The sequence below is a fragment of the Scyliorhinus torazame genome, chromosome 6, assembly GCF_047496885.1.
Source record: "Scyliorhinus torazame isolate Kashiwa2021f chromosome 6, sScyTor2.1, whole genome shotgun sequence".
NCBI classification, from domain to species: Eukaryota; Metazoa; Chordata; class Chondrichthyes; order Carcharhiniformes; family Scyliorhinidae; genus Scyliorhinus; species Scyliorhinus torazame.
In genome coordinates this window covers 20,135,163-20,161,233 of record NC_092712.1, presented here as the reverse complement: position 1 = coordinate 20,161,233, position 26,071 = coordinate 20,135,163, and the positions used below count along the sequence as shown (strand labels likewise).

Below are 26,071 nucleotides of genomic sequence, written 5' to 3'. Positions count from 1 at the left end.
CCACTCCGTCCTGATCCGAGGCTTTTACAGTCACCCTCACGGACCAGGGCGTAGAATTTAGTAACTTCCGCCGCTATGTCCTTCCTCATCTCTGTGCTGCACTCCTGTTGGGCCTGGAATTCCAGTGCAACCTCCAGAGCCTCACCCTCAAATTCGGCGGGCCCTTACCCCCCCTTACCGTTTGCGGCCTCGCGACCCTCAAGGTCGATCCGCCCTCCTTTTTGCCAATCTAACTGCGGATTGCAAGCCCGTTGACACTAGGAGCAGACGATATCGCACCCAGGACAAGACCTTCATCAGGTCCGAAGTCCAGCGGCTGCTTAAGGAGGGTATTATCGAGGCCAGCAACAGCCCCTGAAGAGCCCAAGTGGTAGTGGTTAAAACTGGGGAGAAACACAGGATGGTCGTGGACTACAGCCAGACCACCAATCGGTACACGCAGCTCGACGCATACCCCCTCCCACGCATATCTGATATGGTCAATCAGATTGTGCAGTACCGGGTCTCCTCAACAATTGACCTGAAATCCGCCTACCACCAGCTCCCCATCCGGAAGTCGGACTGGCCATACACTGCCTTCGAGGCGGACGGTCGCCTCTACCACTTCCTTAGGGTCCCTTTCGGTGTCACAAATGGGGTCTCGGTCTTCCAAAGAGAGATGGACCGAATGGTCGACCAGTACGGTTTGCGGGCCACCTTTCCGTACTTAGATAATGTCACCATCTGCGGCCATGACCAGCAATACCACGATGCCAACCTCGATAAATTCCTCACACTGCCACGCCACTCTTCTCAATCTGACCTACAACAAAGAGAAGTGTGTGTTCAGCACGACCCGGTTAGCCATTCTCGGCTATATAGTCCAAAACGGACTTCTCGGGCCCGACCCCGACCGCATATGCCCCCTCATGGAACTTCCCCTCCCCCACTGTCCCAAGGCCCTCAAAGCATGCCTGGGGTTCTTTTCCTACTACGCTCAGTGGGTCCCAAACTATGCGGACAAGGCCCGCCCACTCATTCAGTCCACCCAATTCCCCCTTGCGGCCGAGGCACATCATGCTTTCGCCCGCATCAGAGCAGACATCGCCAAGACCAGGATGTGCACAGTGGACGAGTCACTGCCTTTCCAATTAGAAAGCGATGCTTCAGACGTCGCCCTTGCCGCCACTCTAAACCAGGCAAGCAGACCCGTGGCATTCTTTTCCCGCAACCTTCATGCCTCGGAAATTCGACACTCATCCGTCGAAAAGGAAGCCCAAGCTATCGTTGAAGCTGTGCGGCATTGGAAGCATTACCTGGCCAGTAAGTGATTCACTCTCCTTACAGACCAATGGACGGTAGCCTTCATGTTCAATAACACACAGCGGGGCAAGATCAAAAATGATAAAATCTTGCGGTGGAGAATCGAGCTCTCCACCTATAATTACGAGATCTTGTATCGCCCCGGTAAACTCAAAGAGCCCCCAGACGCTCTCTCCCAAGGTACACGTGCCAGCGCACAAGTGGGCCAACTCCGGGCCCTACACGACAGCTTTTGTCACCCGGGGGTCACTCGATTGTACCATCTGGTCAAAGCTCGCAATCTGCCCTACTCCGTCGAGGAAGTAAGGACAGTCACCAGGGACTGCCAGGTCTGTGCAGAGTGCAAACCGCACTTCTACCGGCCGGACAGTGCGCGCCTGGTAAAGGCTTCCCACCCCTTTGAACGCCTCAGCGTGAATTTCAAAGGGCCTCTCCCCTCCACCGACCATAACACGTACATTCTCAGTGTGGTCGATGAGTACTCCAGATTCCCCTTCGCCATCCCATGCCACGATATGATGTCTGCCACCGTCATCAAGGCCCTCAGCACCATCTTCGCTCCGTTCGGTTTCCTCGCCTACATCCACAGTGACAGGGGATCCTCGTTCATGAGCGATGACCTGCGTCAGTTCCTGCTCAGCAGGTATAGCCGCCAGCAGGACGACCAGCTACAACCCCCGGGGAAACGAGCAAGTAGAACGGGAGAATGGGACGGTTTGGAGGGCCGTCCAGCTGGCCCTACGGTCCAGGAACCTTCCCCAGCCTCTCGCTGGCAGGAGGTCCTCCCTGATGCTCTGCACTCTATCCAATCAGTATTGTGCACCGCCACTAATAACAGACCCCATGAACGTGTTTTTACCTTCCCCAGGAAGTCCACATCCGGGGTGTCGCTCCCAACTTGGCTCGCTGCTCCAGGACCGGTCCTTCTCCGTAGGCACGTCCGACTCCACAAGGCGGACCCCTTGGTGGACAGGGTTCACCAGGCTTCCCGCCAACCCTCAATATGCCTACGTTGAGTTCCCCGACGGCCGGTCTCACTCAGGGACCTGACACCGCGTTGAAGAAAAAAAGTCAGCACTTCGGGTTTTCGCAAAAGGTCCTTTATTTAACACGAAGTTCGTGGAGGGAATTAGAATGACTGCAGTCTTTCCAAATGTCCCTGCTTTACAAAGGTAAGGCGAGTAATTTATATAATATCATAAGCAATATCTAGGACATAGAGGCATTCTTGAGATTAAACAAGGAGACAGAAAGCGAGCAAAGTTTAATAACAGGCCTTGAGTTCTTCGCCTAAGCAAAACAATGTGCAGCTGTGCGCCTGTTTACATGGTGTGACCTTCCAACTGTTTCATACAGAACTTTGAACTTTTTGACTAAAAATAAGGCTATATATCCATCGTGCTTCGCTAAGTGCCTATTTCCATGATATATAGTCAAGCAGCTGATTAAAATAATACAAGGTATTTAAGGCAGCTAATCCACCAACTAAAGTCCCTTCTACACACCGTCAGGTTCCACCCCAACACACACACCCCCACCAATGCGCCCCCTCCCCACCTCCCACCGCGCCGCCAATATTGACACCACCAGACCACCTCCCCATCCCCTTTTCCGCACAAGAGGACGAAGAGGATTTTGGCACGCTCCCGGAGTCCCCCGATGACTGGCCAGCATCAGCACCGCCACCACCGCCATCGGTGCCACCTCCACCACCGCCAGTACCGACTTCGCCGCCACCATTACGCCGCTCCCAACGAAGCACCAAAGCACCGGACCGGCTGAACCTTTGACGGACTCCAGACCGTCAACATGGACTTTTCTTTCCCTACCACTGTACATAATTGCACTAATTGTATATAGTTTCACGTCACCCCTGCCAGACTCATTTTTAACAGGGGGTGAATGTGGTGACCCACTGTAATTGGAGATATAAGGTAGGACCTGCACTACAGGTTCACCGGTAGCTCCTGCTGGCTGGCTCTGCCCACGGCGAACTGTATAAATATGCATGACCTCCAGCACCCTGCCATTTCGCCAGCTGCAGCAGGAGGCCACGCATCTGACTGTAATAAAGCCACAGTTGTACCCAGCTTCAGTGTTTGTGCAATTGATCGTGCATCACACCTACTATGCTCCTGTTAGCTAGCCCACTCAACTAGCCAGGCAGCCCCCACCCATGGCTACTGAGCCTCCTACCCACCTGCTGATTCATCCCCCCCCCCCCGCATACCTCCATAAAACAAACAATAAGCAAACAAGAAAAAAGGTGCACTCACCCTCGACACTGCCCAAGGATCCTGCCACCAAACCCAACAAAACATCTCAAGGGAGAAAAGTTCTCCAACAAACAGCAAACAAAACAGACAGAAAACGCAAACCTCTCCTCACATCTTCTTCACAGTTCAATGTCCTCCTTCTCCTGCAAGTCCATTGTCTCTCAAAGATTCCATCACCTCCTCTGGTGCCCTGAAATAATGTTCTCGACTGTTGAAAGTCACCCACTGGTGGGCCGGGTACAACACCCCAAACTTCACCCCCTTTTCACCCAGGTTCTCCTCTTCGCCAGGTCCGCGCCCAGGTCCTGGTAAACCCGAAGCTCGTTCCCTTCCCAGATGCACCTCCTCGTCTACCTCGCCCATCTCAGTATCTTCTCCTTCTCCAGGAATCAGTGGAGACGCACCCCCATTGTCCTCGGCGGATCATTCGCCTGCGACTTCGACATCAGAGCCCTGTGCGCTCGGTCGACCTCCAGTATCTTGGCTACATACGAGCCAGCATCCGCTTCTTCGATATCTTCATACATCCCCATGATTCTTAAATTCTGTCTCTGGGAACGATTTTCCAGGTCCTCCACCTTCTCCTTTAACCGCTTCTGGGTTTCCCGCATCATTCCGGTTTCGGCCGCAAACTAGGCAAGCTGCTCCTCATGCTCCCCCACCGCCTCCTACACTTTTCGCATAGCTTGGCCCCAGGACTCCAGCCTCTGTTCCACGTGGTCAATTCCCACTTTGAATGGTTCCACCGCCTTGGCTAGGCACCAGGACCAGGCTTCCCTCCTCTGCTGGCTGAACTTCTCATTTCGGAAATCCACCAGCTGCTCCATTGGTCTGGCCCTTTACTTGGCCTGTGGCGCACAAAGATTCTCTTGTCCCAACTGCTCTCTTCTTCTCGACCACTTCTGGTCCATGGATCCATCCACTAGTCCCACCAGTGGTGGTTAACTTTCTTCAGTCACCCCTGCACCTTTTTTCACCGAAACATCCACCCAACAAGCGGACAAACGGTCCAAAAAAGCCACCTCGAGCAGGAGCTGCCAAATGTGCGACCACTCACTCCATGGCCGCACCTGAAGTCCGGACTTTGATGCCCTTGGTAGCCGTCCTCTGGAGGGCCTGGAGCCGGAGAGCTACGGCCGACCTACCTGTGTCACTGGCATTGCTGTGCCACTCTGTGCTGCTCGCTGACCTTGAGACGTGCCAGTGTGAGGAGCAGGGGATTCAGGTGAGGTGGAGACTGCTATTGTCTCCTTGGTGGACGGCACCAGGTCGGGCTCCAGCGCTCCCTCCCCCAGACAGTGCCTGTATGGCCCTGGAGAACTCCGTGAGGTGGGGCATTTGGCATGAAGCGTCATTCGGCTTGCCAGTCCTGGTGTCTGCCGATTGTCTGCACCATGGTGTTGACAACCTCAACGATTCTCCACAGTGACTGGGCCACGCTATGGAGTGTCTCGGCAATGTCCACCTGTGCCTGGAACATGCTCTGGAGTGCCTCAGCAATATTCACCTGCATCTGGGACACGTCCCCCCAGTGACTGGGACATGCTGTTGAAGCCTTCAGCCATTGTCACCAGAGGCTGAGTCATACCTTGGACACCACCACTCAAGACGCTGACCTCGTGCTGCAGGCTTTCCACTGCGGTTGCCACCCTCGCAGTGTTGGCCTTGGTGCCACGCATTGTCATTTTTAATTTTAACCGGGAAGAAATTCAATGCTCAAAATGCTCTTGGAAATCCAGGCACCCAGTTGCTTATCCATTTCGCACAGAAGAATTAACTCCTGCCACTTATATCCTCCAAAATACACTAAATGATTGTCCAAAACAATTGCCAACCAAGGAGGAAAGCAGCAAGTAAATAAGGATAAAACTGCAGAGACAGATGAGTTACTGACATTCATGCAGAGTGTCCACTGAACAAATTGAGGAAAGTGATGAAGAGGTGACATACCAGCAATATGGCAGCCCAGTGAGGAGGTGCTGACATCTGTTCGGTGATAGGCTTCCAGAATCAAATTCCTAGGGGTACACATCTTCAAAAATCTGTCCAGGTCCACCCACGTCAACGCTACCACCAAGAAAGCACAACGGCACCTATACCTCCTCAGGAAACTAAGGGAATTCGGCATGTTCATATTAACTCTTACCAACTTTCACAGATGCACCATAGAAAGCATCCTATCAGGCTGCATCACGGCCTGGTATGGCGACTGCTCAGCCCAAGACCGCAAGAAACATCAGAGAGTCGTGAACACAGTCCATCACACAAACCTGCCTCCCATCCATTGACTTCATCTACACCTCCCGCTGCCTGTGGAAAGCGGGCAACATAATCAAAGACCCCTCCCACCCGGTTTACTCACTCTTCCAACTTCTTCCATCGGGCAGGGGATACAAAAGTCTGAGAACACGCACGAACAGACTCAAAAACAGCTTCTTCCCCGCTGTTACCAGACTCCTAAACGACCCTCTTATGGACTGACCTCATTAACACTACACCCCTGTATGCTTCATCCGATGCTGGTATTTAAGGATTACATTGTGTACCTTGTGTTGCCCTATTATGCATTTCTTTTCTTTTCTTTTCACGTACTTAATGATCTGTTGAGCTGCTCGCAGAAAAATACTTTTCACTGTACCTTGGTACACGTGACAATAAACAAAATCCAATCCAAGTTGGTAATCTAATCCACATGCCAATTTGTCCAGTATGACTACTGATAGCTATCTGATCTCAGCAGGTGGAATCTTATAGCTGTGTCCATATACTTGTAGTCTAAGGTCTATCATCAGTAGAAATGATATATGGGCATCCTAAAAAAGAACCTTACAAACATTGCAGACCAGGGGCTGGATTCTCTGCTGGCGGGATTCTCCGTTGTGCCGGTAGCACACCCATGCCCGCCGGTTTCCCAGCGGCGTGGGGTGGCCACAATGGGAAATTCCATAGGCAGGTGGTGGGGACGGAGAATCCTACTGCCGGCGAGTGCGCGCTGCCCAGGAAAATGTGGCTGGCGGACCGGACAATCCCGCCCCTGAACTTTTGGGAAAACACTGCAGCCAATCAGCCAATACGGGCGTAAGCATTGAAAATGGTTCAGAGAACCATCCAAGCAAAACTCACAATATCCATTGTGCCCAGAAGGCCAGAGGCAATGTAACTGCAGAAGATCCCCAATGCACCATAACAGCAATATGATCTCCCAGTCGTTCCCACATCTGACTGTTCAGTCATGAGAGAACCCATGGAAGATGATGGAATCATTTACAGCTAGGTCATACTCGAACAACAATGAATCTACCAAGATGTTAAAAGCCCAATTTCCAGGAGGGGCACTGGCTTTTGATCAGAAGATGGGCCTTGCGCGGCTGTTTCCTTTTTGTCCATCTATAGTTTAAATCCTCTGTAGACAATTAAAGGGTGGGCACGAATGCTCCAGCAATGAAGAAGCAACTCTGGAAGTAACCCTGCCTTAATGCTTTCTGGGCTCACAATGTTACCAAATAGTGCAATTAAGTGTCAGAGGGTATTGCCAACTCTCAGATTGAAAACTTATGGGCAGCATGGTAGCACAGTGGTTAGCACTGTTGCTTCACAGTGCCAGGGTCCCAGGTTCGATTCCCGGCTTGGGTCACTGTCTGTGCGGAGTCTGCACATTCTCCCCGTGTCTGCGTGGGTTTCCTCCGGGTGCTCCGGTTTCCTCCCACAAGTCCCGGAGGACGTGCTAATAGGTCATTTGGACATTCTGAATTCTACCTCCGTGTACCTGAATAGGCGCCGGAATGTGGCGACTCGGGGCTTTTCACAGTAACTTCATTGCAGTGTTACTGTAAGCCTACTTGTGACACTAATAAAGATTATTATATTATTATTAAAATCTAAGAATTCATAATTTGAGCTGAGTATTATTTACTCTTCAGACTTTGAATGAAAGACTGTTTATTGACACTGCTAATTACAATTCAATCTATGAAGGCACCTCACATGCGATGGTCCTTTCCAATGCAGTGGCCTTTCCTTGTGTAATATTATCGGTGCGCTCTGGGAAATTACATTAGCAGTAACAGCATGTCGGGCAGGTGGGATTATTGCACACTGATCTTGAAACGCATTTGGGATTCTCTGCGAATTAGGAGGATTTGCTCGCCACGTTCCACAGACATCCCACTTTTTGAATGTAGCAAGCGTCTTCGTCTTTCAATTTCAAAAACCTGAAGAAGAAATCCATAGTTACATCAGATAGCTGTCCCTCTTTTATTGTGTTTTCACCTATTCAGCTGAGTACCATGGTGTCCTTCAGCTCTATAGTGCAGTATTACCTGATAGCCCATTAGTGACGGTGCCTCACTTTGTCAGACTCAAAGGGGAGATGGGTGAAAATCAATATTGGGTCAAATGATTCTAGAGCTTTTGCCTCACTGTCCCGAACCAAAGTTTTCAACATAAAAAGACAAATCTGGCCAGTTGTGCTCCCACTGGTTCTCTGCTTACCTTGCACCTTCTTCCAATTAAAATATTGCTGAAGAGACATGATGCTGGAGCTTTTCCACTTACATTCATCAGGGAAAACAAACGAATGCCAAATTTCAAACCAAAAAAAAAATTATACTATATGAGAAAAGGGTGCTAATTGGTTAGCAAATCTGATTGAGGCATTGCCGTGCCGAAAGCAATGGGGAGCTGTGGGCTCCCTAAGCTCCAGGGTAATTTAAAAAAAGGCTCAAAACTAATAATCTGTTAATAACCCATATCTTCACTTCAAGGTTGTAAAACCTCAATAAACATTCATGCTTACAAACGCCCTGACTTGCCAGCACCATTACACAAAAGCCCAAAATTTATCTAGACCCAAAATACACCTTTCCTAACACACAAATAAACAAAACAGCAGGCATTTTGTTACGAGTGTTGCAAGCAAAGGCTGATTAAGTACTCTGTTTGCCATGGTGGAATTGTGGATTAGTGATCCAAATGTGATCTCCATTGGTAATCCCCACTGGGCTAGTAGCCCAGAGACCAAGGCCCTGGAGACATGGGTTCAAATATCGCAACAGCAGTTGATATAATTGACCATGAAAGTGACCATAAGGTGATCATGAAATTAGCATTAATTATCGGGAGAAAACCACCTTCGGGAAATCTGCTGTTCTTACCTGGTCTGGCCTACATGTGGCATCAGACCTACAGTAATGTGGTTAATTCTCAACAGCCCACTAAATTGGCCTAAATTAGGATATTGTGCACAATGCCCACATCCCAGCAAAGAATAAAGAGAAAACTGAAGGACATAAGACATAGGAGTAGAATTAGGCCAATCGGCCCATCACGTCTGCGCTGCCATTCAATCATGGCTGATATGTTTCTCATCCCCATTCTCCTGCTTTCTACCCATAACCCCTGATTCCCTTATTGACATGAACCAATTCTACCTCCGTGTACCAGAATGGCGCCGGAATGTGGCGACTTGGGGCTTTTCACAGTAACTTCATTACAGTGTTAATGTAAGCCTACTTGTGACACTAATAAAGATTATTATATTATTATTATTAAAATCTAAGAATTCATAATTTGAACTGAGTATTGTTTACTCTTCAGGCTTTGAATGCGTCTCCCACGCACTCAGGGAGAATTTGCAGACTCCGCACAGACAGTGCCCGAGCCAGGAATCGATCGTTGGCGTGTATGACCTATGTATTTGGCATCGCAAAGGTACTTAAATTTGCACACGTTCTTGCTCAGTTGTGTGATGGGTAAACTATCTATTCTTGGAAGTGATGACATGATTTGGTAGAACGTGCTGAATCCTGATCGTGCTAATCGACATACTGACAACCAATTTAAGACAATCAGTCAACTCATAATGTGGCTAGAGACTGCATGTGTTCATACACAGGCACCCTTTCTCTGGGACAAAAAGGAATATGTTCAAGCTATGTCTCTTTTCTGGATTACTCTGGAGCTTGGGAGCCACGCTCTCCATTGCTTTCACAATGGCAATGCCAGCAAAATAGCACCAATCAGAGCCCTTTTCTCCTTTGGTATAAAACGTGATTGTTTGAACTTCGTGCATTTTCCCTCAAGAGTGCTGTTCAGTAATATTCAAATCTCTGTGAGCTGTATATAAGGACACCCAAGACACTCTCAATGTCAACATTTACTCATCTCTTATCACTGAAAAGTATTCTGGTTTTATATTCATCTTATCAAAGTGGACAATTTCTCACTTCCATGTTTGATAGTCCATCTAAATCCTCCTCACAGTTCATTATCATAGAATTCCAACAGTGCAGAAGGAGGCCATTCGGCCCACTGAGTCTGCACCGACCCTCCAAAAGAGCTCTCAACCTAAGTTCACTCCTCCGACCATCCTGCCCTATGCCCATAACGCCACAACCTAATCTACACTTCTTTGGACATGAAGGAGCAATTTAGCAGGGCCAATCCACCTAACTTGCACATCTTTGGACTGTGGGAGGAAATCAGAGCACCCGGAAGAGACTCACACAGGCATGGAGAGAACGTGCAAACTCCACACAGTCGCCCATGGCTGGAATCGAATCCATGTCCCTGGTGCTGTGAGGCATTAGTGCTAATCACTGTGCCACCATGCTACCCTCTCCTACATTGGTACCTGTTGACATACAGCTTGGATACAGTGCACATCTTATTCTTAAAACTAAGTCATTGATGGGGAGTTGGGGCCATAATGGTATTGCCCCTGGACCAGTAATCTAGAGACCCAGGATAATAGAAACATACAAAGAAACATGGAAAAAATTGGAGCAGGAGGAGGCCTTTCTGCACTTCAAGCCCGCTCCGCCATTCATTATGATCATGGCTGATCATTCAACCCAATAACCTAATCCCGCTTTCCCCCATATCCTTTGATCCCCTTTGCCCTAAATGCTATATCTAACAGCTTCTTGAAAACATACAATGTTTTGGACTCAACTACTTCCTGTGGTAACGAATTCCACAGGCTCACCACTCTCTGGGTGAAGACATTTTTCCTCGTCTCTGTCCTAAATGGTCTACCCCGTACCCTCAGACTGTGACCCCTGGTTCTGGACACACCCACCATCAAGAACATCCTTCCTATATCTACCCTGTCCAGTCCTGTTAGAATTTTATAGGTTTCTATGAGATCCCCCCTCATTCTTCTGAGCTCCAGCGAATATAATCCTGACCGATTCCATCTCCCCTCGCACGTCAGTCCTGCCACCCCAGGTAAACCTCTGCTGCACACCCTCAAGAGCAAGAACATCCTTCCTCAGATAAGGAGACCAAAATTGCACACCATATTCCAGGTGTGGTCTCACCAAGGCCCTGTATAATTGCAGCAACACATCCCTGCTCCTGTACTCGAATCCTCTCGCAATGAAGGCCAGCATACCATTTGCCTTATTTACCGCCTGCTGCACCTGCAGGCTTACCTTCAGTGACTGGTGTACGAGGCCACCTAGGTCTCGTTGCACGTTTCCCTCTCCTAATTTATGGCCATTCAGATAATGGTCTGCCTGCTTTTTTTTTGCCACCAAAGTGGATAACCTCGTATTTATCGAAATTAGACTGCATCTGCCAGTCATTCATTTGCCCACTCACTCAACTTGTCCAAATCATCCTCCCACCCAACTTGGTGTCATCTGCAAATTTGGAGATATGACATTCTGTTCCCTCATTAATCTATATTGTGAATAGCTGGGGTCCTAGCAACAATCCCCGTGGTACTCCACTAATCACTGCCTGCCAATTTGAAAAAGACCCGTTAATTCTTACTCTTTGGTTCCTGTCTGCCAATCAGTTTTCTATCCATCTCAAAACACTATCCCCAAGCCCATGCGCTTTAATTTTACACGCTAATCTTTTATGTCAAAAGTCTTTTGAATCCCAATAGATTTGTCATACATGATTTCCCCTTGATAAATCCATGCTGACTCTGTCCAATCCTACCACTGTTTTCTAAGTACTCTGCTATAAAATCATTGATAATGGATTCTAGAGCTTTCCCCACATAATTTCTTGCTTTCTCGCAACCTCCCTTTTTAAATAGAGGGGTTACATTAGCCACCTCCAATCTGCAGGAACTGTTCCGCAGTCTATAGAATCCTGGAAGATGGCCACCAACGCTCCACTATATTTAGAGCCACGTCCCTCAGTACCCTGATGTAGGTTATCTAACCTAAATTTGAATAAAATAAAAATCTGGAATTAAAAGTCGAATGACGACCATTAAACCATTGTCGATTGTTGTAAAAAATAAACATCTGGTTCAGGACTGGGCATTCGTGAGGTACTGCCAAACAGCATAAGAAACCAGCTAAGTGATTCCACAACCAATGGATCAGATGTAAGCTCTGCAGTCCTGCCACACACAGCCGTGAATGGTGGTGGGCAATTAAACACCTCACAAGAACAGAAGGCTCCACAAATATCCCCATCCTCAATGATGGGGTAGCCCAGGATATCTGTGCAAAAAATAAGGTTGAAGAATTCAGAAGTTCTGAGTTGCATGATACATCTCGGCCTCCTCCAGAGTTTCCCAGCATTACAGATGTCAGTCTTCAGCCAATACAATTCACTCCACGTGATATTGAGAAATGGCTGAGGCACTGGATACAGCAAATGCTATGGGCCGTGACTATATTCCGCAATAGTACTGAAGGCTTGTGCTACAGAATTGTCACACCCCTAGCCAAGCTGTTCCAGTACAGCTACAATGCTGGCATCTACCAGAAATGTGAAAAGTTGCCCAGGTATGTCTCGTACAAAAAGACATGTCAAATTCCATCCAGCCAATTACCTCCCCAACAGTCAACTCTTGATCATCACTAAGGTGACAGAAGGGGTCTACAACAGTGCAATCAAGTGCACTTGCTCAGCAATAACCTATTCAATGATGCCCAGTTTGGGCTCCGCCAGGGTCACTCAGCTTCTGGCCTCATTACAGCCTTGGTTCAAACATGGAGAAAAGAGCTGAACTCCAGAGGTGAGGTGAGAGCGACTGCCCTTGACATCAAGGCAGCATTTGACCGAGTGTGGCATCAAAGAGCCTTTGCAAAGATGGAGTTAATGTGAATCAGGGGGATACCCAGCTACTGGTTAGTGTCATACCTAGCATAAAGGAAGATGGTTGCAGTGGTTGAAGGTCAATCATCTCAGTCCAAGGACATCACTGCAGGAAGTTCCTCAGAGTAATGTCCGGCCAAACCATCTTTACATGATCCATCAATGACCGTCCTTCCATCATATGGCCACAAATTGGGATATTTACCAATGAGTGCACAATGTTCAGCACCATTCTAAACTCCTCAGATAATGCAGCAGTCCATGTCCAATTGCAACAAGACCTGGACAATACCTAGGCTTCGGTTGAGAAGTGGCAAGTGACATTTGTGCCACACAAGTGCCAGGTAATGACCATCTCCATCAACAGAGAAAAGTGAGAATCTAAGTGATGTGAATTGGACATTCTGAATTCTCCCTCAGTGTACCTGAACAAGCGCCCGAGTGTGGCAACTGGGGGATTTTCACAGTGGCTTTGTTGCGGTGTTAATGTAAGCCTACTTGTGACACTCATAAAGATTATTATTATTATTAACCATCGCCTCTTTACATTTGATGGCTTTACCATTGCTGAATACCCAACTGTCAGGATCCTGTGGGTTACCATTGACTAGAAATTGAACTGGGCCAGCCATATAGGTGCTGTAGCTATAAGAGCAGGCCAGAGGCTAGGAACCCTGTGGAGAGTAACTCACCTCTTAACTCCTCAAACTCACCTCTTGACTCCCCAATACCTGTCCACCAACTACAAAGCAGAAGTCAGGAGTGTGACAGAATACCCTCCACTTGCCTGCATGAGTCCAGTTTCAACAACACTGAAGAAGCTCAACATTATCCAGGCAAAGAAGACCACTTGATTGGTAATCCTTCCACAAGCATTCAATCCCTTCACCACCGATTAATGTGGCAGTAGTGTGGTAGTGTGTACCACAAGGTACACTGCATGAACTCACCAAGGCTCCTTTGCACTTTCCAAACCAATGACTGCTACCATCTAGAAGTATAAGGGCAGCAGACACCTGGGAACACTACCACCTGCAGGTTCTCCTCCAAGTCAGTGACCATCCTGACTTGGAAATATATCACTGTCCCTTCACAGTCACCGGGTCAAAATCCTTCAACTTCCTCCCTAATAGCACTATGGCTGTACCTATATCTCAGGAACTGCATGGTTCAAGAAGGTAGCTCGCCACCACCTTTTCAAAGGCAACTAAGAATGGCCAATAAATACTGGTCTCGCCAGTGATGCCCACATCCCGTAAATTAATTTAATAAAAGCTGCCAGACTGAGAAAATCATGTCAATTATAGATCGTACAGTTCTGAAAACATCTGGGATTTGGGTAGATTCTTTTATCCAGGGTCTGCATTGTACCAAGGGAAATACAGGCAAATACGTTCCCCACACTATTCAGCAGGAGATTCCTGGATAGTATTGCAATCACTGCAGCCACCCTTGTTCTTGTACAGGGTCACAATCTTTGCGTCACTCATATCCCCTCCTTCCAGCAAAGAGAGTTTGTGCAAAATATCTCAGGAGTGCAGGTTTCCCATGCTTTGTGAGTCCAGGCTGCATAGTATCATCACTTGCAAAAATTTCCTATCCAAGTAAGTCAATAGCTTTGCTAAACTCCTCCACTGCAGGTTCGATATTGAACTCTGCTGGGACAAGCAAACACTATATGGTGCCATGAGCTTTCTTGGTGACTGTGTTGTCTCTACTGTACAACTCAAGGTAGTGTTTGATCTGTCTCTCCAACTCTCTGTTATAGTTGTGCTCCCTGCCCCCTCATTGGATGCCCTTCCAGCTTTTTGCATCTCACAGAATGATCCCCAGGGGTTCAATTGCCAGGGCAAACAGGAGCGGGGATAGTGGGCATCCCTGTCTAGTGCCTCTGTGCAGATGGAAGTACTCAGAGCTGGTGGTGGTCCAAATGCTCGCCTTGGGGGCGTTGAACAGGAGTTGCACCACCCATGTGGTGGACCCCGCCCCAGCCCAAACCGCTCCAGTACATCAGATGTACTTCCACTCGACTCTGTCGAACACCTTTTCTGCGTCCAGGGAGACAATTACCTTTGATGTTCTCTCCCCGGAATGGTTCATTATTACATTTAGCAGCCACCTGACATTCGCAGTTCGCTGTCTACTGTCATGCAAGGGTCCCTTTAAGAAATGGATGTGTAAGCAATGTACCTTTAAGAAAACAGTGATGTCAGAGAGTGGGTGGAGCTCAGCTCAGTTCAGCCATTTTTGACGTTTCAGTTTTAAAAAGTGCCTGGCAGGTTTTGCTGAGAGCAGTTTAAAAGTGCCTGGCTGTTTTGCTGTGAGCTGATTAAAAGGAGAAAGCCAGTTTGAGACAGCAGCTTGAGAAGTTCTGGTTTGGAAAAGAGCTGGGTGTGTGTCTGTGTTTTGCAGTGAGCTGGATCTCTGCCATGAAAGACTATCTCTGGATCATTTGGGTGATTTAAAGTAAAACCTTTAACCTGATGTGATTTTGTTTAAAGGTGTTAAGTCTCTTAGAAGTTTGAAGGAACATTTGTTTACTGTTGCAATATTTTCTGAGTTATCTTTGAAGTAAGGGGTGTTAAGAGATCCAATGTTTATTTAATTTCTTTTTAAAAAAATAATTTTTATTAAAGTTTTTCATAAAATATCAATAACAAAATGAGAAAGAAAAAAGAACCCAACAGGGTTAAGTACAAAACACAATCTAAAAAAGCAACCCCCCAAACCCCTCCCCCCCGTACCTGAATAATAAATTAACATTAACACCCCGACTTAAGACAACAGGTGTATACACCCGCTCAGACCCTTCCAGTGTAAATAACACAAACAAAAATAAAGTAAATTCCCCGAGCTGCTGCTGCCATTGACCAATGTCTAGTGTTCTGCCAGAAAGTCTAAGAACGGTTGCCACCACCTAAAGAACCCTTGTACCGACTCTCTCAAGGCGAATTTCACCCTCTCCAATTTAATAAATCCTGCCATATCGCTGATCCAGGATTCCACGCTTGGGGGCCTCGTATCTTTCCACTGAAGGAGAATCCTTCGCTGGGCTACCAGGGAAGCAAAGGCCAGAATTCCGGCCTCTTTCACCTCCTGCACTCCCGGCTCCTCTGCCACCCCAAATATTGCAAGCCACCAGCCCGGTTTGACCCTGGATCCTACCACCCTCGACACCGTCCTCGCTACGCCCTTCCAAAATTCCTCCAGCGCTGGGCATGCCCAGAACATATGGGTGTGATTTGCTGGGCTCCCTGAGCACCTAACACACCTGTCCTCACCCCCAAAGAACCTGCTCATCCTTGTCCCGGTCATGTGTGCCCTGTGCAGCACCTTAAACTGTATGAGGCTGAGCCTCGCGCATGAAGAGGAAGAGTTCACCCTCCCTAGGGCATCTGCCCACGTCCCCTCTTCGATCTCCTCTCCCAACTCCTCCTCCTACTTACCTTTCAACTCCACCACCGAGGCCACCTCCTCCTCCTGCATCACCTGGTAAGTTTCCGAGATCTTCCCCACTCCTACCCACCCCCCCGAGAGCACCCTGTCCTGTACTGTGTGTGGCAGTAGCCGTGGGAATTCCACCACCTGCCGTCTGGCAAACGCCCTTACCTGTAAGTACCTGAAGGTGTTCCCCAGGGGGAGCCCGTACTTCTCCTCCAGCTCACCCAAGCTCGCAAACTTCCCGTCCACAAACAGGTCCCCCAACTTTCGTATGCCTGCCCTGTGCCACCCCGAAAACCCTCCACCTGTTCTTCCTGGGGCGAACCGGTGGTTCCCCCATAATGGGGTCCACGCCGAGGCCCTAACTTCCCCCCTATGCCGCCTCCACTGCCCCCACAATTTGAGGGCCGCCACCACCACCGGGCTCGTGGTATACCTCTTTGGAGGGAGTGGCAGCGGTGCCGTTGCCAGCGCCCCCAGACTCGTACCCACACAGGACGCCGTCTCCAGCCTCTTCCTGCAGCCCCCTCCCCCTCCATCACCCACTTGTGCACCATCGCTGCATTGGTGACCCAGTAGTACCCACAGAGGTTGGGCAGCGCCAGCCCCCCCCCCCCCCTATCTCTACTCCGCTCCAGGAACACCCTTCTCACCCTCGGAGTCCCTCGCACCCACACAAACCCCATTATGCTCCTGTTAACCCGCCTGAAAAAAGCCTTCGGGATAAACACGGGGAGGCACTGGAACAGGAACAAAAACCTTGGGAGCACCGTCATTTTGATTGACTGCACCCTACCCGCCAGGGACAGCGGCAACGCGTCCCACCTCTTGAACTCCTCCTCCATTTGCTTCACCAGCCTTGTAAAGTTAAGCCTATGCAGGGCCCCCCAGCTCCTGGCCACCTGGACCCCCAAATATCTGAAACTCCTCTCCGCCCTTTTTAGTGGGAGCTCGCCAATCCCCCTCTCCTGGTCCCCTAGCTGAACTACGAACAGCTCGCTCTTCCCCATATTGAGCTTGTACCCCGGAAAGTCCCCGAATTCCCTAAGCATCCTCATTACCTCTGGCATTCCTCCCACCGGGTCCGCCACATACAGCAGCAGGTCGTCCGCATAAAGCGACACCCTATGCTCCTCTCCACCCCGCACCACCCCCCTCCAGTTCCTTGACTCTCTCAGTGCCATAGCCAGGGGTTCAATCGCCAGTGCGAAGAGCAGGGGGGACAGGGGACACCCCTGTCTCGTCCCTCGGTGCAACCGAAAGTACTCGGACCTCCTCCTATTTGTGGCCACACTCGCCATCGGGACCTCGTACAACAGCCTAACCCACCTGACAAACCCCTCCCCAAACCCAAACCTCTTCAGCACCTCCCACAGGTACCCCACACTCTACCCTATCGAAGGCTTTCTCAGCGTCCATCGCCACCACTATCTCCGCCTCCCCCTCCCTCGCCGGCATCATGATAACGTTCAAAAGCCTCCGCACATTCGCGTTCAACTGTCTCCCCTTCACAAACCCCGTCTGGTCTTCATGGATGATCTGCGGCACACAATCCTCAATCCTCGTGGCTAAGGCCTTCGCCAGCACCTTGGCATCTACATTTAGCAAGGAAATCGGTCTGTAAGACCCACATTGCAGGGGATCCTTGTCCCGCTTCAGGATCAAGGAGATCAGTGCCCGGGACATCGTCGGGGGTAAAGCCCCCCCCTCCCTTGCCTCATTAAAGGTCCTAACTAACAGCGGGCCCAACAGGTCCATATATTTTTTATAGAACTCGACCGGGAAACCGTCTGGCCCCGGTGCCTTCCCCGCCTGCATGCTACCTATCCCTTTGATCAGCTCCTCCAGCCCAATCGGGGCCCCCAGTCCCGCCATCAGTCCCTCTTCCACCTTTGGAAACCTCAATTGGTCCAGGAAACGGCCCATCCCTCCCTCCTCCCGTGGGGGCTCGGATCGTAGAAGTCCCTGAAGACCCCATTGATGCCAACCCCACCCCGCACCACGCTCCCTCCCCTGTCCTTAACTCCCCCGATCTCCCTAGCTGCGTCCCGCTTCCGAAGCTGATGCGCCAGCATCCAGCTTGCCTTTTCCCCATATCCAATGTTTATTTAAGATGTTAAGTTGAGTTCATGGAATAAACAGTGTTTTGTGTTTAAAAGCCCACGTGTCCATAATTGAAATACCACAACTGGGGAAGAAGCCGTGTGCTAGGAAAAGCAACAAATCCATTAAAGGGAGAGGTTGGTTGAACTCCATGATACATTTTGGGGTTCTGAAAATGCCTTGCCTGTAACAATTGGGGGCTCGAGGGGGATAAAAGGCTATCTATTGGATTGGCTTTTGTGAACTTAAAGACAGTGAAGGATTGTTGCTTTTCCGGTGTGGTATTTTAGTTTAAGTGGGGAGAGTGTTGTGAACAATGGCTCTTCTAGAGGCTCAGAAGTTTATGTGGGTGGAGAATGTCACACGAAGTACTTTACGGACAGAAACGAAAAGCAGACTGTTAGATTTGGCAAGAACATTGCAGTTAACATTACCTGACAAAATGCAAAAAGATGAGGTAATTATGGTGGTGGTTAAGCATTTAAAGTTGCCTGAGATAGAGTTTGACTCATTGGAAATGGCAAAAATTCAGTTGCAAATTAAACAAATGGAACATGAGAAAGAATTAAAGTGGCTGGAATACGAGAGTGAGAGAGAGGAAAAAGAAAGAGAAAGAGAGAGAGAGGAAAAAGAAAAGGAGATAGAAGAGAGGAGAAAAGAAAGAATAGCCCTAGCAGAACAAAAAGAAAAAGAAAGGGAGATACAGATCAGGGCAAAAGATAAGGAGAGGGAGTTTGAACTTCAGAAAATGGCAATGAAACATGACAATCAGTTAAAATTGGCAGACGTAAAAGGAAACGTACAGTTGGATGATAGTGATGAGGATAGTGAGACAGAGCGTCATAGTCGAAGGCTTGGTGGGAATCTATTTAAATATGTCCAAGCATTGCCAAGGTTTGAGGAGCAGAACGTGGAAGCGTTTTTCATTTCATTTGAGAAGGTAGCTAAACAAATGAAATGGCCACAGGACATGTGGGTGTTACTGATTCAAACAAAGCTGATAGATAGAGCTAGTGAAGTGTTTGCATCACTACCGGAGGAGGTATCTGGAACGTATGAGGAGGTGAAGAAATCCATCTTAAGTGCATATGAGCTAGTGCCTTAAGCTTACAGACAAAAGTTCAGAAATTTAAGGAAAGAATTTGGTCAAACATACATGGAGTTTGAAAGGCTCAAACAGAGTAATTTTGATAGGTGGATAAGGGCTTTGAAAATAGACCAAATGTATGAAGCTCTCAGAGAAATTATACTTTTGGAGGAATTTAAAAATTCAATTCCTGATGTAGTGAGAACTCATGTGGAAGAACAGGGGGTTAAAACTGTGAGATTAGCAGCAGAAATGGCAGATGATTATGAATTAGTTTATAAATCAAAGATTGGTTTCCAACATCAGTTTCAGCCGGTGAGGGGTAGAAACCGAGGACATGAGAAATACTCAAGTGGTAAAGGTAAACGTGATCTGATGGGAGACAATAAAGAGAGTGTACCTCAGATTAAAAAAGAAATCCAGGAGGGTGGAAAAGAAATGAAAAGTTTCAAATGTTTTCACTGTAATAAACTAGGCCATGTAAAGTCACAGTGTTGGTGGTTGAAGAAAAGCACTGGGAAGGCTGATGTGGTAAAACAGGATAAGACTGTGGGGTTTGTTAGAGTGGTAAAGGAAAGCCCAAGGGAAGCGAAGGAGGTGCAAACGATTATACAGCCTGTTCAAGAAGTAATTGTTAAGAAGGTGCCAGATGTCTTTAAAGAATTTACTTGTGTGGGTAAAGTTTATTCATGTGTATAAGGAGGAGCAGGTAAAGAAATCACAATTATGGGGCTAGTCAATCTTTAATGGTAAGAGAGGAGGAATTATGTAGTTTGGGAAGAATGTTGCCAGAAAAGGTGGTGATATGTGGAATTCAGGGTGAGGAGCAGTGTTCCATTATATAAGGTAAGGTTGGAAAGTCCAGTGAAGAGTGGTGAAGTGGTAGTAGGAGTAATAGATAAACTATCTTGTCCAGGGAGAGTTTATCTTGGGTAATGATATAGCTGGATCGCAGGTGGGAGTGATGCCTACTGTGGTTGATAAGCCAGTGGAAAATCAGTCAACTGAAGTGTTGAAGGACAAATATCCTGGGATTTTTCTGGATTGCATAGTAACAAGGTCGCAAAGTCACAGGTTAAGACAAGAGGCGAAATCAAAGAGTGAAGATGAAGTTGAAGTGCAATTATCAGAAACGATTTTTGATCAGATTGTTGAAAAAGAACAAGAACAGGGGGTGGATGAGGCGGATATTTTTAGTTCAGGAAAATTGAAGAAGTTACAACAGAAAGATGTAGAAATAAAACGGATATATCAGAAAGCATATACGGAAGAGGAATCTGAGCATATACCAGAGTGTTATTACCGTAAAAATGATGTCTTGATTAGAAAATGGAGACCTGTACATATGCAGGCGGATGAAAAGTGGGCAGAAGTTCATCAAGTAGTATTGCCGGTAGGATATAGAAAGGAGGTGTTGCGAGTTGCACATGAAGTACCAGTGGGAGGTCATTTGGGAATAAGGAAAACTCAAGCTAAAATCCAGAAACATTTATATTGGCCTGGACTACATAAAGATGTAGTAAAATTTTGGCAATCATGTCACACATGTCAAGTGATAGGGAAACCTCATGCAGTGATAAAACCAGCGCCCTTAATACCCATTCCAGCATTTGAGGAACCTTTTACAAGGGTCCGATTGTGTAGGACCGCTTCCTAAAACAAAAAGTGGGAATCAATATCTTTTGACTGTAATGGATGTGACCACTAGGTTTCCAGAGGCCATTCCAGTACGTAATATTACAGCTAAAAAGATTGTGGAGGAGTTACTTAAATTCTTTACTAGATATGGACTACCCACAGAAATTCAATCGGATCAAGGAACAAATTTTACTTCCAAGTTATTCAAAAAAGTTATGGATAGCTTCAGAATAAAACAATTTAAATCAACTGCATACCATCCAGAATCGCAGGGAGTGTTAGAAAGGTGGCAGCAGACATTAAAGACAATGTTGAGGGCGTATTGTCAAGATTATCCAGAGGATTGGGATAAAGGAATTCCATTCGTACTGTTTGCAATTAGGGATGCACCTAATGAGTCTACCAAATTTAGTCCTTTTGAACTAATTTTTGGTCACGAGGTAAGAGGACCACTTAAATTGATTAAGGAAAAATTGGTGGGTGAGAAATCGGAAATTACACTATTGGATTACGTGTCAAATTTTAGGGAACGATTAAATAGAGCAGGTGAATTGGCTAGGCAACGTTTGAAAGTTGCACAAAATGTGATGAAACGGGTAGCGGACAAGAAATCCAAAGTTCGTAGTTTTGCCAGTGGGGATAAAGTTTTAGTGTTGTTACCAGTGGTAGGGAGCCTTTAAAAGCTAGGTTTTGTGGACCATATCAGATTGAAAGTAAATTAATTGAGGTGAAATATGTGGTAAAAACACCAGATAGAAGGAAGACTCACCGAGTGTGTCATGTGAATATGCTTAAAAGGTACTTTGAAAGGGAAGGAGAGAGAAAGGAGGTTTTAATGATTCTAACTCAAAGTGACGAACCAAATCCAGATGACTGCGAATTTGACATACCTCAAATTAAATTGGAAAATGAGGATGTTCTTAAAAATTGGGATGAATTGTTAAGTTACCTTCCAGAGGAAAAACTCCTGAAAGAGTTATTGCTATCACATGGGCAAGTTTGTAGAGGTAAATTGGGAAGTACTAAAATGGCTACACATGATGGAGATGTGGGAAATGCTGTTCCTATCAAACAACATCCATACAGACTTAATCCTTGAAAATTGGCACAGGTTAACAGAGAGATTGAGAGTATGCTAAAAAATGGCATAATTGAAGTGGGTTGCTGCCAATGGAGCTCACCCATAGTGATGATACCTAAACCAGACGGTACCCAACGGTTGTGTGTGGACTATCAAAAGGTGAATGTAGTTACAAGAATGGACTCTTATCCTATCCCACGTTTGAAGGATTGCATTGAGAAAGTGGGACAATCTGCTTTTATTTCCAACTTCCAGAAATGGAAAGAACATTTGAAACATCGTATGGAGTTCTTCGATCGACTTCAGGAGGCGGGTTTGGTGATGAACCTCGCCAAAAGTGAATTTGGAGAAGCCCGAATCACTTTCCTTGCGGAGTTTCCGGTATCCTCAAGATGAAGGGAAATAATGCGATTTCTTAGCATGAATGGCTTTGATCGAACAGTTGTGCAAAGGTTTTGTGGCGTGATTACTCCACTGATGGACTTGCAAAAGAAACGTCAAAAATTTCAATGGACAGCGGACTTTCAACAGGCATTTGACTGCACGAAAGCTGTGGTAACCAATGTTCCTGTATTGGAGAATTGCAAGGGACTCTGTGGTCAGATTGAACTAAAGTATCTGATTCTAAAGAGAAATGCCGAGGAGTAGAGGAATGGATGGATCGTGCAGAGACTTTGTTCAAAGAGACGGTCAATCGAGAAGGATTTCGGTTGGAGGAAGAAGAACAAAGAAAAATGGACTATATTATTATACCTGTTTGCATGTGTTGCTTTTTAAAAAAACGAAAAGGTATATTTACTGTGTACATTTCTTCGTGGATGGTGCAAAAGTGAAAAATGAAACCACCTTGAAGTTGATGGGTTTTTTTTTCTTGGGGGGAGGTGTCATGCAAGAGTGCCTTTAAGAAATGGATGTGTAAGCAATGTACCTTTAAGAAAACAGTGATGGGACTTCCGGTTGCGGCTATGCGGAGCTAAGCCGCACATTTCGGCGGCTCCCGCTAGAACGTACTTTTGGGCTGTCCAGAGGAGCCCCAACAGAAATTTTTCGACGACTTCCCATGTGGGAAGGTGAGAGCAAGGTCCCCCTTCCATAGTATATGGAGTGGACCAGAAGTGGAGTGGTCAAAAAAGCGGTTTTGGAGCAGCGAAAAAAGTGAGGGAGAAAAAACAAGATGGCGGAGGGCGGCGATCGAGCGGCATGGGGGCCGGAGCAGCAGTAGTTTCTCAGGCGCTGCATGGAGGAGCTTAAGAAAGAGGTGCTGGCGTCACTGCTGACGGCGATCGAGGGGCTAAAGGAGACCCAGAAGGCCCATGGGGTAGAGATCCGGGAGGTGCAGGAAAAAGCCGCAGAGAACGAGGACGAGATCTTGGGCCTGGCGGTGAAGTTGGAGGCGCACGAGGCGCTGCACAGGAGGTGGGCGGAAAGATTCGAGGACCTGGAGAACAGGTCGACGAGGAAGAATCTTCGGATTCTGGGTCTCCCTGAAGGGGTGGAGGGGGCCGATGCCGAGTCATATGTGAGCAAGATGCTCAATTCGCTGATGGGTGCGGAGGCCTCTCCGAGTCCCCTGGAGCTAGATGGGGCTCATCGGGTCCTGGCGAGGAGACCCAAGGCCAACGAGCCGCCAAGGTCGGTAGTGGTGAGGTTTCATCGTTTCGTGGACAGAGAGTGTGTCTTGAGATGGGCCAAGAAAGAGCGGAGCAGCAGGTGGGAGAATACGGAGATCCGAATCTATCAGGAATGGAGTGAGGAGGTGGCAAAGAAGAGAGCTTGTTTTAATCGGGCCAAGGCGATGCTGCATAGGAGGGGGGTGAGATTCGGAATGCTGCAGCCAGCGCGATTGTGGGTCACATTTCAGGATCGACACCACTACTTTGAAATGCCTGAAGAAGCTTGGACCTTTATACAAACTGGACTCAAACTGAGGGTCTGTGGTTGTGCGGGGGTGTCGGTTGTATACAGGGTTTTAACTATGCGTAGGGAATGCGATGGGGGAAGAGATCTGATGGGGAGACTGTGAGGGAATGTGGGCACCGGTGCTGTAGGGAGGGGAGGCCCGGGGATGGGGGAATTGGGATAAGGCCGCAACAGGAGCTGAGCCAGAGGGGGCGGGGCTGGCTCAGGAAAGCACGGGCTTTTTCCCGCGCTAGGGAAGGACGGAGGGGGGGATGGAGGAGCGCACACTGATTGCTGGGGAGGAGAAGGAGGGGGGATTTCCACACGGGGGGGGGCGTCAATGGGATGGCGGGGAAGGTTGGGGTCAGCAGGTGTCAGCTGACTTACGGGAGTGTTATGGGGGGAACAAAAGAGCTAGATATGGATCTAGCGGGGGGGGAGGAAATAGGGTTGCTGCTGCATTGGCCGAGGGGGAACTGAAAACAGAAGAGGTGATCGGGGCGGGGTTCCCCCGTCTGGGGGACTGGAGGGAGCAGGAGGCGCGGACACGGGACTGGCATAGAAAAGGAGATGGCTAGTCGGCAGAGGGGGGGGGCGCCCCCCAATCCGGCTGATAACGTGGAATGTGAGGGGCCTGAATGGGCCGGTTAAGAGGGCCCGAGTGTTCGCGCACTTAAAGGGACTGAAGGCAGATGTGGTTATGCTTCAGGAGACACATTTGAAGGTGGCAGACCAGGTCAGGTTAAGAAAGGGATGGCTAGGACAGGTATTCCATTCGGGGCTGGATGCGAAGAATAGAGGAGTGGCAATACTGGTGGGGAAGCAGGTGTCGTTTGAGGCCAAGAATATAGTAGTGGACAATGGAGGTCAATACATGATGGTGAGCGGTAGGTTGCAGGGGGCGTGGGTGGTATTGGTAAACGTATACGGCCCGAACTGGGACGATGCTGGATTTATGAAGCGTATGTTGGGGCGCATTCCGGACCTGGAGGTAGGAAGCTTGATAATGGGGGGGGGATTTCAACACGGTGTTGGACCCAGCATTATATCGTTCCAGATCTAGGACGGGGAAGAGGCCGGCTGCGGCCAAGGTGCTTAGGGGGTTTATGGACCAGATGGGGGGGGGAGTAGATCCGTGAAGATTTGCTAGGCCCCTGGCCAGGGAATTTTATTTTTTTTCCCACGTACACAAAGCCTACTCCCGGATAGATTTTTTTGTTTTGAGCAGGGCGCTGATCCCGAAAGTGGAGGGAACGGAGTACTCGGCCATAGACGTCTCAGACCACGCCCCGCACTGGGTGGAGCTGGAGTTGGGAGAGGAGAGGGACCGCTGTGGCGTTTGAATGTGGGATTACTGGCAGATGAGGAGGTGTGCGGGAGGGTACGGGGGTGCATTGACAGGTATTTGGAGGCCAATGACAACGGGGAGGTGCAGGTGGGGGTAGTATGGGAGGCGCTGAAGGCGGTGGTCAGGGAGAGTTAATCTCCATCAGGGCACACAGGGAGAAGAGAGAGGGCAGGGAAAGGGAGAGGTTAGTGGGGGAGATCTTAAGGGTGGACAGGAGATATGCAGAGGCCCCTGAAGAGGGACTACTTAGGGAGCGGCGAAGTCTCCAGGCGGAATTCGACCTGTTGACCACAGGGAAGGCAGAGGCACAGTGGAGCAAAGCACAGGGGGCGACGTACGAGTATGGGGAGAAGGCGAGCCGGATGCTGGCACATCAGCTCCGTAAGAGGATGGCAGCGAGGGAGATAGGTGGAGTCAAGGATGGCAGGGGAACTACGGTGCGCAGTGCGGTGAAAGTAAATGAGGATTTAAGGCCTTTTATGAGGAGCTGTACAGATCTCAGCCCCCAGCGGGGGAAGAGGGGATGTGACGATTTCTGGATCAACTGAGGTTCCCGAGGGTGGAGGAGCAGGAGGTGGCTGGTTTGGGGGTGCCAATTGGGTTGGAGGAGCTGATTAAAGGACTGGGGAGCATGCAGACGGGGAAGGCCCCTGGACCAGATGGGTTCCCGGTTGAGTTTACAGGACGTATGCGGACCTGTTAGCCCCGTTGCTGGTGAGGACTTTCAATGAGGCAAGGGAGGGGGGGGACCCTGCCCCCGACAATGTCCGGGGCGATGATTTCTCTGATCTTGAAGCGGGACAAGGACCCACTGCAATGTGGATCGTATA

General features: G+C 48.5%; 1 protein-coding gene across 1 annotated transcript in view; it reads right to left on the bottom strand.

Annotated features, from left to right (window-relative positions):
* The window catches only part of LOC140424704 (uncharacterized), a 337,233-nt gene that overhangs the window by 295,923 nt on the left and 15,239 nt on the right, over positions 1-26,071 (bottom strand). The window contains exon 2 of the mRNA XM_072508002.1: positions 7,558-7,789. The gene's annotated coding sequence lies outside the window, so the exon portion shown is untranslated. The remainder of the gene's footprint in view (positions 1-7,557; positions 7,790-26,071) is intronic.